This window comes from Mchenga conophoros, linkage group LG2, assembly GCF_057382185.1.
Source record: "Mchenga conophoros isolate Kocher_MC1m ecotype Shallow Benthic linkage group LG2, M_conophoros_male_GT1.1, whole genome shotgun sequence".
Taxonomy (NCBI): domain Eukaryota; kingdom Metazoa; phylum Chordata; class Actinopteri; order Cichliformes; family Cichlidae; genus Mchenga; species Mchenga conophoros.
Window position 1 is genome coordinate 5,070,150 of NC_140527.1, and position 13,982 is coordinate 5,084,131.

A 13,982-nucleotide genomic window follows, 5' to 3' on the forward strand; every position below is an offset into this window, starting at 1 on the left:
TCCATTCAGCTATGCTGGTTGAAAGGCCTTGGTTATTCAGCAGGCTTGGTGGGACACACACATGGCACAGGGCCATTATTAATGTTAGGTACTCCTGTGCTTTTCCTGTTATAAAGAATTAAAAATGTCAGTTCATGCAGGTGTTCAGCAGATGCAGTTCCTTTTTTTGGGTGAATCGGGAACAATTTGGACTACAGATCTCTACTTAAAAATGGCCCAAGGAAACTTACAGTATCCTGTTGGTATGTCATGTTGGCCCAGTTTATTTATTATCTATTTGTTTTTTTGCAAATACTATTCTTGCACTTACCAAATGTTATCGTTTCTTTATATTAGATGTGGTGTTTATAAAGAATTATTGAATGTCAGTAAAATCTTACTTAAAAGAAACTGCAAATTAAATGTTTTAAAGTATTTTAATGTTACTAAATAACGACAATATATATTTTTCCCCTGCCAAGATCTCAAATATCTGCTCCAATGTTAATGGGTTAATTCAACACAATACTATATTTAGATATATATATATTATGCTTATTGTTGGGAGATTTATTTGGTTTGATTTAGTGTGGCCCAATTCTAGAGGTTTCTGCTCTTGACACTTGTACTGAAAGACCAAAAATATATTTAACAACTTTTTATGTGGTTTTATGTACCAACATAAAGAAGTGTGGAGCTAGTTAACACTTCACTGCCAGTGTTGCCAACTCCTCAGTAAGGAAAATCGCTATTGGTTGTCCTAAAAGTCGCTGGAAGTCGCTAAATGACGTCATTGCTTAATTTGCATAATTGGTCATGCTAATTAAATTCCAAGATGGCGGCGCGTGAACAACGCGAGGCTCAGTGTCTCTCCAGAATCTGCTATTTAGCGGTTTTTTTTATCTACTTTTAACCAGATTATTCGTCCAGAATTGCTGTGCGTTCCTGACCTACAGCAGACAAGAGCTTCTGGACATCTGGACTCATAACTCCAACAGTTTTATCGCCGATCTCCGACTCATCCCAGAGATCTCCAGAACACCGGAGGCTGCCCACTCTACCCGGCCGGGCGGAAGTGCACGCAGACGGCGCCGAGATCGTAAACAAAGGCGAGGTAGGCGCGGAGGGCTACGGGCTAAGCTAAAGCTAACACCACACCGGCTGCCTTTACCCAGTATTTTCCTCGCCAATGTCCGTTCTCTGGCAAACAAAATGGATGAGATACGGCTCTCCATCACTAACAACAGACTATGGATTATGGACTCAAATGTCATGTTTTTCACCGAAACATGGTTGAACAACAGCTGCCCGGACAATGCTATCGAGTTAGCAGGACGCCACACACACCGAGCCGACAGGCTAGCAGATGACTCCGGCAAGACCAGAGGTGGAGGTTTGTGCATTTATATTAACAATGCTTGGTGCATGAACTCCACTACTACTGAGAGTCACTGCTCACCTAATGCGGAGTTTTTAATGGTCAAATGCAGACCTTATTATCTCCCCAGAGAACTCACTTCGATCATACTCACTGCCATGTATATACCCCCCGACGCTAATGCTAGGTTGGCCATGAAAGAACTTTCTGCAGCCATTAACAAACACCAGAATAAACACCCCGAGGCTGCTTTTATTGTTGCTGGCGACTTCAACCACACCAACTTAAAGACAGTCCTCCCCAGATTCCACCAACATGTCTCCTGCCACACCAGAGGAGACAAGACTTTAGACCATGTGTATTCCAACCTGGCTGGAGCCTACAAAGCCACACCCCTCCCCCACATTGGACAATCGGACCATCTCTCCCTGTTCCTTACACCTAGGTATTCACCACTCATCCAACGTGTGAAACCTGCTGTGAGGACAATTAAAGTGTGGCCAGAGGGGACAGACGCAGTGCTCCAGGACAGATTTAAAAACACAGACTGGAATATGTTCACCCACACAGACCTGGACCAGTACGCCTCATCTGTACTGGATTACATCTCTGAAACCACAGACAGTGTCACCACCCAGAAACGGATCACCATGTACCCCAACCAGAAGCCTTGGATGAACCGGGATGTTCGTCTCCTCCTGAAGGCCCGCAACACCGCCTTTAGGTCAGGAGATGCACACGCCTACAGTACAGCCAGGGCTAATCTAAAGAAGGGCATCAAAAAAGCCAAACACCATTACAAAAAGAAGGTAGAAGAACACTTCTCCAACTCCAACCCCCGACGCATGTGGCAAGGACTCCAGACCATTACAGACTACAGGACCACCAAACCCTCCCCCGCATCCTCTGATGTCTCCTTCCTCAACGAGCTCAACAACTTTTATGCTCGTTTTGAGCGAGGGAACCCCACAACCACAACCAAAGCAGACGTGACGCCAGACCACCAACCTCTGACTCTCTCCCCCACCGATGTAGGAGCGGTGCTGAGCAGGATCAATGTCCACAAGGCTGCAGGTCCCAATGGCATCCCCGGGCGTGTTCTCAGAGCGTGTTCTGAGGAGCTTGCAGGAGTGCTGACAGACATATTCAACCTGTCCTTGGCCCACGCTGTGGTACCGGCCTGCTTCAAATCCACCTCCATCGTCCCGATACCCAAAAACTCCAACCCATCTTGCCTCAATGACTACCGCCCAGTAGCACTCACCCCCATCATCACTAAGTGCTTAGAGCAGCTGGTCCTAGCACACTTCAAATCCTGTCTCCCCCCCACCCTGGACCCCCACCAATTTGCATACCGCCAGAACAGGAGCACAAAGGATGCAGTCTCCATCGCACTGCACTCTGTCCTCTCACACCTGGACAACAACAACACCTACGCCAGAATGCTGTTTATAGACTTCAGTTCAGCATTCAATACAATCCACCCCTCACAACTCATCAGGAAACTGACAGACCTGGGCAACAGTTCCCTCATCTGCAAATGGTTACTGGACTTCCTGACCAACCGCCCCCAACATGTCCGGCTGGATAACCGCTGCTCATCTACCATCACAATGAACACTGGTGTACCACAAGGCTGTGTGATGAGCCCTTTCCTCTACTCCCTCTTCACCCACGACTGCAGACCTGCTGATGGTTCCAACACCATCATTAAGTTTGCAGATGACACCACGGTGATTGGCCTCATCAGTGACAACGGTGAGGCCGCCTACAGGGAGGAGGTGGATCGTCTGGCTGAGTGGTGCGACACAAACAACCTGCTGCTTAACACCGAGAAGACCAAGGAGCTCATCGTGGACTACAGGAGGAATGCTGACCCACATCCACCCATCCACATTAAGGGGACGGCTGTGGAGCGTGTGAGCAGCTTCAAGTTCCTGGGAGTCCACATCTCTGAGGATCTCACCTGGACGACCAACTGCTCCAAGCTGGTCAAGAAGGCTCACCAGCGCCTCTTCTTCTTGAGGACTCTGAGGAAGAACCACCTGTCCTCAGACATCCTGGTGAACTTCTATCGCTGCACCATCGAGAGCATCCTGACCAACTGTATAACAGTCTGGTACGGGAACTGCTCTGCCTCGGACCGGAAGGCGTTGCAGAGGGTCGTGAAAACTGCCCAGCGCATCGCCGGAGCACCACTTCCTGCCATAAAAGACATCTACAGGAAGCGGTGTCTGAAAAGGGCTGGGAAAATCATCAGAGACCCCAGTCACCCATCACATGGACTCTTCACCCTCCTGCCCTCTGGGAGGCGCTACAGGAGCCTCCGGACTAAGACCACCAGGTACCGGAACAGCTTCTTCCCCACAGCTGTCAGACTCCTGAACTCTGCCTCCTGACATCTGACCCACGTTAACTCATGGACTGAACATACACACACACACACAATGGACAACTGTACCCTCAAACACACAATAATAACATGGACTGAACCACCACTCACAACCACTAGCACTTTATATAGCCTCTGTAGAAATTATCCACACCCTCACTTACCTTAACTGCACTACTGTATAGCCCTGTGTAAACAATCATTCTGTACATACGATAATTTTTAACCCTACAACTGTTTACAACTTGCATAGTTCCCATTTCTGTATAGCTGTATATCTCAGATTCCTGTAAAGTTATTTATTTCATATTCTGTATAGTTTTTCATATTTATATCCTGTCCATATCCTGTACATAGCTTGTACTCACTACAGCCTGTACATACTTATAGTTATAGAATATTCACAACATACTTCATACCGTGTACATTATAACATAATAGACCCATTTCTGTAATATACTTACATATCTATATTATTGCTAATATATATTGTAATATATCTATATCACTAAGCACTTCTGGATGGATGCAAACTGCATTTCGTTGCCCTGTACCTGTGCATGTGCAATGACAATAAAGTTGAATTCTATTCTATTCTATTCTAATCTAATTGTAACCTAAATCAAATCAAATCAAATCAAATCACTTTTTATTGTCACATCACATGTGCAGGCACACTGGCACAGCACATGCGAGTGAAATTCTTGTGTGCGAGCCCCACAAGCAACAGAGATGTGCAAACACAACAACACAAACGAGCAAAATACAAGAATGGCCAACCTGAAACTAATAAATATATGTACAATATATAATAGTGTATGCATTTCTGGATGTGTATACTAAATATTTTCCTACGTGTGTGTGTGTGTGTGTGTGTGTGTGTGTGTGTGTGTATACACATTTTTACAAATTAAATAGTAAAAAAATAAAATAAAATAATAATAATAATAATAATAATAATAAAATATATAAAATATACAGAGTTGAATATGTGCAAAACAAGTGGCATTTATATACAGTGTGGAGTGCATAATGTTGAAGTTCCAGTAGTGAAGCTGAGGTGTCTATGACGTGTTCAGCAGTCTGATGGCCTGATGGAAAAAGCTGTCTCTCAGTCTGCTGGTACGGGACCGGATGCTGCAGAACCTCCTTCCTGATGGAAGCAGTCTGAACAGTTTATGGCTGGGGTGACTGGAGTCCTTGATGATCCTCCCCGCTTTCCTCAGGCACCGCTTCCTGTAGATGTCTTGGAGGGAGGGAAGCTCACCTCCAATTATCCGTTCAGAGCACCGCACTACTCGCTGGAGAGCTTTGCAGTTGTAGGCGGTGCTGTTGCCATACCAGGTGGTGATGCATCCAGTGAGGATGCTCTCAATGGCACAGCGATAGAAGGTCCTGAGGATGCGGGGGCTCATGCCGAATCTTTTCAGTCTCCTGAGAAAGAAGAGGCGCTGCTGCGCCTTCTTCACTGTTTTGTTTGTGTGTACTGACCACGTAAGATCCTCAGCCAGGTGTACGCCAAGGAACCGGAAGCTGCTCACTCTCTCCACAGCAGCGCCGTTGATGGTGATGGGGGTGTGTACTTCTCTGCACCTCCGGAAGTCCACTATCAACTCCTTTGTCTTTGCGACGTTGAGGGTGAGATGGTTGTCTTGACACCAGTGGGTCAGGGCGCTGACTTCCTCCCTGTAAGCCGTCTCATCACCGTTGGTGATAAGACCCACCACTGTAGTGTCGTCCGCAAACTTCACAATGATGTTGGAGCTGTTAGTGGCTGTGCAGTCGTAGGTGTAGAGTGAGTACAGGAGAGGGCTCAGTACACACCCCTGTGGAGCACCAGTGTTCAGTGTAATGGGGGATGAGGTGATGCTGCCCAGTCTGACCACCTGGCGTCTGTCAGACAGGAAGCTAAGGATCCAGCTGCAGAGGGAGCTGCTCAGTCCTAGATCCTGCAGTTTCCTGTCCAGCTTCGAGGGAACGATGGTATTGAATGCTGAGCTGTAATCTACAAACACCATCCTCACATACGTGTCTCTCTTCTCCAGGTGTGACAGGGCAGTGTGTAGTGTCAGGGCTATGGCATCATCAGTGGACCTGTTGTGGCGGTATGCAAACTGTAGAGGGTCCAGTGAGTCGGGTAGTGCAGAGCAGATGAAGTCCCTGACCAGCTTCTCGAAGCATTTGCTTACGATGGGGGTCAGGGCTACAGGTCGCCAGTCGTTCAATGAGGAGATGGTGGAGGATTTGGGTACAGGGACGATGGTGGCCATTTTGAAGCAGGCTGGGACTACAGACAGAGAGAGGGAAAGGTTGAAGATGTGCGTGAACACTCCAGCCAGCTGAGCCGCGCATGACCTGAGGACGCGGCCGGGAATCCCGTCCGGACCAGTAGCTTTGCGTGCGTTCACCTTCCTGAAGCACCTCCGCACATCCTCCTCAGACACAGTGTGCGCACTGACGTCATCCGCGGTGCGCACACTGTCCGGTCTCATGGTGTTCGCTGTGTCGAATCTAGCGTAGAATACGTTTAGATCCTCACACAGAGAGGCCGTGGTCTGCGGTGTGCTGGTTTTCCCTCTAAAGTCTGTGATCGTGTTTAGTCCCTGCCACATACTCCGAGGGTTGTCAAACTGTTGTTCCACCCTGTCCCTGTACTCACGTTTGGCTACTTTGATCGTCTTCCGGAATTGGTAATGTGCGTGTTTGTAGTCCGATGTGTTCGCGGAGGCAAAGGCGGTGTTCCGTGCCGCCAGTGCCGCGCGAACATCTCCGTTAATCCAGGGTTTTTGATTTGGGAAGGATTTGACTGTTCTGGATGGGACGACATCTTCCACGCATTTCCTGATAAATCCACAGACTGAGTCTGTGTATTCATCAATGTCTCTGGCGGCCACGTGAAACATTTCCCACGTGATCAAAACAGTCCCGCAGCGCAGACTCCGATTGGTCCGTCCAACAGTGCACCGCCCTCCGGGTTGGAGCTTCCTGTTTCAGCTTCTGCCTGTAGGCGGGCAGGAGCAGGATGGAGCAGTGATCTGATTGGCCGAATGGGGCGCGGGGGAGGGCTTTGTACGCATCCCGGAAAGAGGTGTAACAGTGGTCGAGTTGCCGGTTTCCACGTGTGTTGAACAGGATGTGTTGATGGAGTTTTGGTGAGACTTTCTTCAGGTTTCCCTTATTAAAGTCTCCGGCTGTGATAAACGCTGCCTCTGGGTGTGCGGTTTCCTCGCTGCTGATCGCACCTATGTTGTTGGAGAGAGAAATAACATCGTGGAAGAGACAAAGTGAGTAAAAAACGTCCTAAATGCATTTAGAGTTTATTTAGAACTACAAATTAATTTCTTTTAGCAATTATTGTTTTTTTTTAATGTCACAATTCCAACCCTGCTCCTTTACCCGGGCTTGGACCGGCAAAAGTGACCCGAAACAGGCACTCTGGTGGAGTTAACTTGTGTGTGTGTTTATAAGTAGTTTTAAACCTTGTGATCCACAAAACAGCATAAGAGTAAAAGAAGAACTGACTGCGTTACAGCACCCGCTGCTTGTTGAGAGTAAAAGCGATACGCGCTTTCATGTCTTTTTTAGCGACTTTTTTTTAGAAAAAAAGGGGTCTACAAAGTCGCTAAGTTGGCAACACTGTTCACTCCTCTCGAGTTCGATTCCTCAAACAATCGCGTCCCTCTCTAAAGCAACCACTATTGATCCAACTGTTTTGGGAGAGTAATCAGCAGGCCTCAATTTAGGAAGTCTTTTCCAGAATGCAGCTTTAGTGAAAACTCAGATATTCAGATATTCTGAATGTTTTCTAACAGAATTTTTTGCTGCATTGAGTTCACACATTGATATCCAATTATTAACACTATCCTTGCCATTGACAGATAACTCCAGCAAACATTTTTTTTTATGTTATGCTGTAGTATTGAAATCAAAATGTTCTCCCCTTTCTTTTTCTATACACTTATCAGTCACTTTTAGGTTCCCCTTTCTAGTAGCAGGTTAATGTCCTTTCCCTCAGGACAGCCTTAATCTTTTATGGCATAGACTCAATAAGGTGCTGTAAATATTCCTGAGATATACTGGTCCATATTGGTGCGATAGTAACTAGAGATGGACCGATCCGATATTACGTATCGGTATCGGTCCGATACTGACGTAAATTACTGGATCGGATATCGGAGAGAAATAAAAAATGTAATCCGATCCATTAAATATCAAAAAAGCACCTCACAAAACTTGCGACACGGCGTAACTCGGCCCATAAACGTAGCACGTAGGAGCAGTGTGCTCACATGATAGAGCAGCTGTGTGTATTTGTAGCCTCGCTACCAAACCGGCATTTCATCTCAGAGGAAGTTATCCCAGAGAGAAGTAAAGCAAGTGTGTAAGTTCATCTCTGAATGTTTGTAAAGCATTTCCACGTTAAGCTAAACAACCGATATATGGAGCAGCTGCCTCTTCTCTCTCCTTCCCTCTCCTGCTGCTACTTCAGTCATGAAACTGATTAATGATGAGCTGATCGGCTTTTCTGCCGCGAGTCCGTCTCTCTTCTTTGTTTTTGGCCCACTTTGCACCAGAAAGAGGAAACCAGCGGCTGAACAACAGCAGCACGTTTAAGCTTGATAATCTGTTGTTAGAATTTATTTAATATTACGTTCTAGACCAAGTCTATTAAGTCTAATATACCCCAGATCAAAACTCCAGACACCCAGAGGCCCCCAGAACACAAGAGACCAAGGAAGACCAACAGAGGGGCAGCCGCGCCACTATCCCAGAGAGAGCTGAGGAGAGTCCCAGATGAGGGTTCACTCAGCAGCCGCGGAGCAGAAGCCAGGGGGAGTTGCAGTGACGCGCCCGTGAGCTCCGCCGGCAGCCAGCTGTACCTGAGTGACCGAGCCCCAGGCCGAGAGGCCGGGGGCACCCCACCTCCGAAGTGGCCCGAGCGAGCCCCAGGCTCCAGGGCCCGATAAGCGGCCGCCAAGGAGTGAGCCGGTGTGTACCTGGACGCCCATCCCCAGACACAAAGAACCACCAACGCACTGATGTCTGAGGGAGTCCGCCACTGGCAGGGGAAGTGGTGGTGGGGGGAGATAGGCCTCCAAACCTTGGAGGGCCTGAGATGTCCCCAGAGAGGTGGCGTCTGATACCCAACCTGACATATAGAGACAGACATACAGGCACACACAGACACAAACATCCATTCCCACCCTCATGCTCTCATATGCACTCACTCAACACTCACCCAACGTGGAGACAGACATAAAGAGACGCTGTACACACGATCACACTCCCCAAGCGTACTCTACGAACCGGGTCTAGGTACCCTTGCCCCTGGAGGGGGGAACTGCACCCAGACCCAGGTGGTGTTACCCTTCTCCCTGCGGTGGGGAGAGGCAGACCGCACCGACTCCGCAGCAGCAGGGAGGCCCCACACTCCAGACCGCAGTTGGACGGCCAACTCCTCCTCCTAGCCCCCCCGCTCCAGCAGGCCGCAGAGAACGGGGGTGAGAGAAGACTCCAAACCTTCCTCCACCCGCTCATTGTAGTGCTGATGCATGTGTGTTCTAAGGTGCATTTAAAACCCAGGAGGGCATGGAGCTACCTGCCAGAGAGCAGCAGGTAAGTGGTGGGCAACGACGCCAGGGGTGAGGTGTACACCCTGATGGTAACTTGGACTCCGTGTATCGTGCCCACCCCCAAGATCCTATATGTATGTGTAATGAGAGTGTGAGTAATGTGAATGTCTAAGTTGTGGGATAAAATTGAGGCAGAGGCAGCCAGAAGGGGACAAAGGGGGGGGGGGGGGTAGCCTCCTCTGCACCCTGGTAACATACCCCTACTCCAAGGCCCTGCATGTTTGGGTGGTTGTGGTGGAGCGGGAAGAGGGAGGCAGCTGGAGATGGGGAGGGAAGGAAGGGAGGGGCAAGTGACCCCTCCCTGGGGCCAGCTCCCCCGCTGACCCCAGTAGGCACCCCCATACTCTGCGACCCGCCAGGGGAAGGGGGCCCAGGCCCATCCAGACCGGGGCCCAGTGCAGCAGCGCCCCCCGGCCCCACAGAGCCCGGGACAGTCCACCCAACCCCACCACAGAGAAAACTGCACCCACCCCACCATCCACTCATCTTCCAGACTACATAAGACAATAGACGCCCAGGCTGAGATCTTCCTCCACCTCTCCTGTATCTCCCCTTCCTGCAGAGAGAGTTCCTGAAGAGAGGAAAGCTCCTGCAAGATGTGACAATCTCCCCCACCAGTTGAAGAGCCCCTCAGGTGGCTCAACGCACCGGCGGCACCCTGCACCATGGCACCCTGCGCCAGGGCTGGGCCCCCATGCACCCACCCGCCCACAACTCCGGCAACACACCAACCAGGACCCAAGCCCCCGAGGCCCGGCCAGGACCCCATCCCACAGACGGAGCTCCCCCAGAACCTCACGCCCATCCCGGACCCACCCAGGGGCAGCCAGGCTACCAGTTCAGTAACCCACGTCCGTCAGCACAGACCCTCCCCTAGCCCCGCTGCACGCAGCCACGAGGAAACAGTCACCTGAGAGCCAACAGAGCCCCTAACCGGACATGACCGCTACCCCGGGTTGAGCCCCCCAAGGAAGATGCCTCCGGGAACCCCCCGACACCCATATCCAAATTCATGATATCGGCATCGGTATCGGACATAAAAAAGTGGTATCGTGCCACTCGCTGCAGATTTGCCAGCTGCACATCAACCATCGAAATCTTCCATTCTACCACATCCCAAAGGAACTCTTTTGCATTGAGATCTGGTGACTGTGGAGGCCATTTAAGTGCAGTGAAATCATTTTGATGTTCAAGGAATCAGTTTGAGATGGTTTGAGCTTTGCGACATGGTGTGTTATTTGGCATAAGCAGCCATCAGAAGATGGTTACACTGTGCTTAGAAGGTGATGAATATGGTGCTAAGGTAAGGTCTAATGTTTAAACGATGCTTAATTGATTTAAGAGGTCAAAGTCTGCTAAGAAATAATCCTCACACCAACAGCATGTTGTTTACACTAAATTTTGATCCTACTATTTGAATGTTGCAGGAGAAATTGAGATTCATCAGACCAACGAATCCTCCTTTTCCTGTTCTTACTTGGCAGTAGTGTCATGTGGTGTGGTTTTCTGTTACTGTAGCTTATCTGCTTCAAGGTTGGCTCTTCAGAGATGCTCCTCTGGAGGCCATTTTTGCAACAAGGGGTTATTTAAGTTACTGTTGCCTTCCTCTTAGCTCAAAGGAGTATGTCCATTCTCCTCTGGCTTCTGGCACAAACAAGGCATTTTCCCCAGAGAATCTCATCTCACTGTATGTTTTCTCTTTTTAGAGCATTCTCTGTACACCCTAGAGATTGTTTGCTTGGGAAAATCCCAGTAGATCAGTACTTTCTAAAATAGAAATACTCAGACAACCTCACTGGACACCAGCCACCATGCCATTTTCAAAGACACTTTAATCACCGTTCCACCCCATTCTGAACAGATCATTTTGACCACGACTGCATGCCTAACTGGGTTGAGTTGCTACCATGCTGATTAGAGATCAGCTGGACCGGTGTAACTAATGAAGTTAAATGATTCATGAAACCTGAGTGACAAGTTCAGAACAGTTGTCTGGTGGGTAAAGTGTTAAATATTGTCAAGTAACATTTTGATAAATATCATAGATATCAAAAATTTCAAGTTTGAATTTAGACATCTTTTCCACTAGAAGTATCTAAAATCTGGATTACTGAGTTTAACTGCAAATTGTCTACAAGATGTACATCATTATCCATACTGACCTACATTCATATTTCTCACTCTGCTGGATTAAAATGATGGAGACTGATCTTTATTCACAGGTTACCATGGTGAATCCTAGGATCACACTACCGCTGACAATGGCTTTTTTTTTTAAATTCCCCACACATGTGCTTAACTTACTTTGAACATACAGGGGGTTGTTTAATTTAGTCTGATCATTTGTTCTAAAACAAAAAAATAATTTTCTCATCTCACAGTTAATCAACACAGAGTTTCTTAATCTATTTTATGGAACTAGCCCAGGAAAGCAAATCACAGCAGGGCAGAAAAAAAAACAAATGAATAAAAATAATATTGGTCTGAAATTGAATGAAATCTTTGAATTAATTAGTTTTCTGTGAGAAAGTAAGAAAAAAGCCTTAACAGCATGTAATACAACTGAAGCATGTGAAATACATACCGTACACATTATTGTTACTTCTGCTTCCATGAAAAGAATAAAATTAATTTACATTGGTATTTATAAATCCAGTGGCTGATGCATTTCAATAGATTTCTGAGCAGTGCTGTTTTCTCAATGTAATCTATCATGCTCCTTATCCTTCTTGTCAAATCTGCTGAACTTGCTATTTGCTTTTTAAAGCTTTCTCAGATGTAGTTGAAGGTGTTTTTATATTACAAAATCCAAAGACTATTTTTTTTATTCTCTAATGCAGATATTCAGTCAGTACTTCTGGTGCTGCATTAGTTTGGAAAGCTGTCGGAAAATGTTGTCAAGTATCTGAATATTCCCCATAAATCAAGAGCAACTGCTGTCATTTTCAAGGAATCCAAGAGCAGTACAGCTTTTTGTAATCAATGTCTGCACACACACTATCTTTATCAACTTTTTCTACATGGCCCAAGCTGCTAAGAATTGATCTTACAAAAGAAACAGGGCTTTAAGGGAATTTCAGTTCAACCCAAAAAGGACAAAGAGACATGTGGACAGGATGCAAGAAGATGATAAACCTTAATGGAACTAAAATAAACAAAGACACCAAACAAACGGCAACTGAAGTAGCCAAGGTGCAATACAGCAAAAGGCCATAAGATGATAAAGAAAAACTAATCCAAAGAAACTTACTTTCAACAAAGGAAACATTACAGAGGTGCAGATGTACATAGGAACTGGAAAGCAACAAGAACGAGCGTAAGACTGTAACTAAACAAATAATTAACTGAACATAGGTCAAATACATTAAGTCAGTAATCAAGTGTTTGATCTTCCGTCAGTCACAGTGATTTTACTTAGAAGCAGGCATGTACATGCACAAGTTTATAGGCACACCTTTATTTTATTTTAAGTTACTGTGATTTTAAGGATTCCAACATCTGTTATATGTGTTGGATGAATAATTTCATTTCTTTCCTCTATGTGATGGTTCAAGAAACAGCTCTTTTTATTATGGCATCACTGTACAAAGCCAAGCAATATGCCAATATGTGTAAGAATTCAACAATGCACTATGTGAGTAGAATTTTGATCACTAAACCTGCAGTCTTTCATCCAGCGTCCACATGGCTACACCTCTGTCTGCAATTCTTGACCTCCTCTTCAACTCTTCTCAGTCCAACCCATTTGGTTGTTCTGCTCTGGAATTCACACCTTTCATTTATTCTGATTAGTTAAAGACACTCTAGACTGTGCAGATCAGCTCCAGTTCCCCCGCTGCTCAAAACAGCTAGCTTGTGCAGATTTCCACATGTTTCGCACTACCTCGCTCCACTCTCGCTCAAATCCCACCCTTAGCCTAACTGTATGTATTTATTTATAAATCACATCAAAATGTGTGTAAATAATCATGTTGCTAGTCAACAGTGGTAGCGGTTTTACATTATGGGGTTTTTATGGGGTCAACCTGATGTACATGGAGGTTCTAGGTAGTGGCCACATTTTTTCTTCTTTTGATCTTGCACAACTCAAATTTCAGCATTTGACCAATAACCTCATTTTGGGAAACACCATAAAAAGTGAGATCGTGGGTTTTTTAATTCAACAGAGTTGCACAATTTTTAAGTCGCCAATGGGTCAAATGACCCCCTTGTGGCTCTGGGGTTAAGGATGGCATATACTAATAATTATCAGCTTAAGATAACATACATTTTAATTGCTTCTTTAACCTGGCGTCAGTCAACAAGATGCTCGGGTGCCAGAACAGATCATACACAATCAATGTCTGTCCTGCAGGGAATAAGAGGGTGCAAGGTCAGTCAACAAAGCAAATACTCCCGTTCTCTCAGCAGCGGGTGTTAGAGCCCATTATGTGTGGTAACTCCCTTTGGATGTGTCTTGCTGTCCAAGACTCTGTGCCCTCTGGCCCTTATTTGAAAGACAGACGTGACCTTCAAGCTGAGAACTGAACACCATAGTACTGATCCTCACAGATTTTTATTATGCAGCACACTGAAGAAAATATTCATCACAATGGTAAAA